We start from the raw sequence: 2,343 nt of genomic DNA, 5'->3' as shown, positions 1-2,343 counted from the left end.
AAGGATGGAGAACTAGCCTCCATCTTTTGATAGGAATACCTGCAAACCTACACTGCAAAGGGACATAGATACAGGAAGGGAAATAATTGTGGTTATTATTTTTAAAATCAGCTTTTTTGAGGTGTAATTAACATACCAACAAACAGCCTGTGTTTAAAATGGACAGTCTGACTCGTTTTGACATATCCGGATGCCTGTAAAACAATCATCACAATCAAGGTTATGGACATACCCCTCCTCCTCAAAACTTTTCTCACGTTCCTTTGTAATCCTACCGTCTTTCCCCTTCCCCCATTCCCAGGTAACCCCTGATTTGCTTTCTGTCTCTATAGATTGGCTTGCTTTTTTTTAAAGAATTTTATAGAAATGGAATCATAAAGTAGGTACTCTTGCCTGCCTTCTTTCCGCAGCATAATTATTTTGGGATTTATGCCTGTTCATTCCTTATTTGTGAGTGTTCATTTGTATAGATAGAAGAGTTTATACATTCACCTATTAATGGGTTTGGATTGTTTTTAGTTTTTGGTTATTGTAAATAAATCTGCTATGAACATTCACATTCAAATCTTCGGAGATATACTTTCATTTTTCTTGGGTAAACACCCAAGATTATTTTTATGTTGAAGTTTTTTGAGAAACTGTCAAACTTTTTCAAAGTGGTTGTCGCATTTTACATTTCCCCGGAAATGCATGAGGGGTCTAGTTCCTCTAAATCATAGCTATCTATCCCTTGTAATTGGTAACTTTTTAAATTTTCGGCTACTCTCATAGGTATGCACTGGTACCTCACTGAGGTTCTAATTTGAATTTCCCTAATGATGGACAATGTTGAGAATCTTTTCATGTGCTTACTTCCCTCTGGTATATCTTCTTTAGAGAACTATCTATTCAAATCTTCTGTTCATTTTTGAAAATGTTTTTTTTTCCTTATTATTGACTTCATTTAATTATTATTGGCTTTTCAGGGTTATTCATTTATTCTGGGTATAAATCCCCTTTCAGAAATATAATTTGTAAATATTTTCTCTCATTTTGTGGCTTTTCTTTTGTTCTCTTGCTATCTTTTAAAGAGCAAAAATTTTAAACTTTGTTGAAATTTAATTTATCATGTTTTTCTTTTATGGATTATGTTTTTGATGCAGTATCTAAAAACTCCTAACACAGTGCTCGCTTTGGCAGCACATATACTAAAATGGGAAAGATACAGAGATGATTAGCATGGCTCCTGTAGAAGGATGGCATACAAATTAAGGAAGTGTTCCATATTTAAAAAAACAAAAACAAAAACAAAACTTTTAACACAAAGTCACTAAGGCTTTCTCCTGTGTTTTCTTTTGGAAACTTTATAGTTAATAGAATTTACTGTTTTAGATGCTACATTCATATTGAGTCAACTTTTGTATATGGTGTGAGGTATGAATAGCTGATTGTTTCAGTATTGTTTGTTGTAAATATTAGACTTTCTCCATTGAACTGCCTTTGCATCTTTGTCAAAACTTAGATGTCCATATGTGCATGCATCTCTTTCTGAATTCTATTTTGTTCCATTGAAGTACTCGTTGGTGTCCTAATACCATACTGTCTTGCTTACAGTTTTATAGTGAGACTTGAAATCAGGTAGTGTTAGTTCTTTATCCTCGTTTTTCTTTTTCAGAGCTATTTTGGTTTTTTGGAATGATCACGGCTTACCTGCATGCTGGAGGAGACTTCTGCAGACCTGTGGGATGCTGTCTCAGTGCAGGTCTCTTCTCTCTGGTACTCTGTCCTTTAACTCTAACCACCCTGGTGTCTCCAGACTCTCAGCTCTGTCTCCTCAGCTCAGTCCATTATCTTCTGAAAGGTGGCCTTGCCCTATGCCATGTCCTGGAAATACTCTCAAGGCAGGAAGTGGGGGAAAATCACAAGACTCACCTAATTTGTTTCTTGTCCCTCAAGGGTTATTGTTCTCTTTTACTTGATATCCAGTATCTTGTAAACCATTGCTTCATAGATTATGTTTGTTTTTTGTTGTTTCAGGATGGCGGGTAAAAGTGTTACTCCATCTTGGCTGGAGTAAAGCCTCAAATATGGCTGTATTTGCAAGTAATCTCCTACAGGAGATATAAAAAACCAAGACACTAGTTATTCTTGTTTTTCTATTTTGGCTTTCGTCATCAGGTGAACATCTATACCTCAATGTGGAAATAGTCATAAGACATTTTGCCCAGTAATGGTTGGGTCAAAACAACAAGCTGTAATCATTCAAACTCCCTTGGAATTGAAGAGCAGCAAAGTATTTGGTAACTTGTGGGCATATGGTGTGTCTGATACAGCAGACATAACAACGTATTTCCTAGAAATGTT

At 35.6% G+C, this 2,343-nt stretch overlaps 1 non-coding gene across 1 annotated transcript; it reads left to right on the top strand.

Annotated features, from left to right (window-relative positions):
* Window positions 1-1,163: 1,163 nt before the first annotated feature.
* On the top strand, window positions 1,164-1,270 carry LOC132016996 (U6 spliceosomal RNA). Its single transcript, XR_009404086.1, has one exon. It is a non-coding gene; the product is annotated as a U6 spliceosomal RNA (small nuclear RNA).
* The last annotated feature ends 1,073 nt before the right edge of the window (window positions 1,271-2,343 follow it).

The sequence above is a fragment of the Mustela nigripes genome, chromosome 4, assembly GCF_022355385.1.
Source record: "Mustela nigripes isolate SB6536 chromosome 4, MUSNIG.SB6536, whole genome shotgun sequence".
NCBI classification, from domain to species: Eukaryota; Metazoa; Chordata; class Mammalia; order Carnivora; family Mustelidae; genus Mustela; species Mustela nigripes.
The sequence above is the reverse complement of the archived record's forward strand: the minus strand, read 5'-3'. Positions and strand labels throughout refer to the sequence as shown.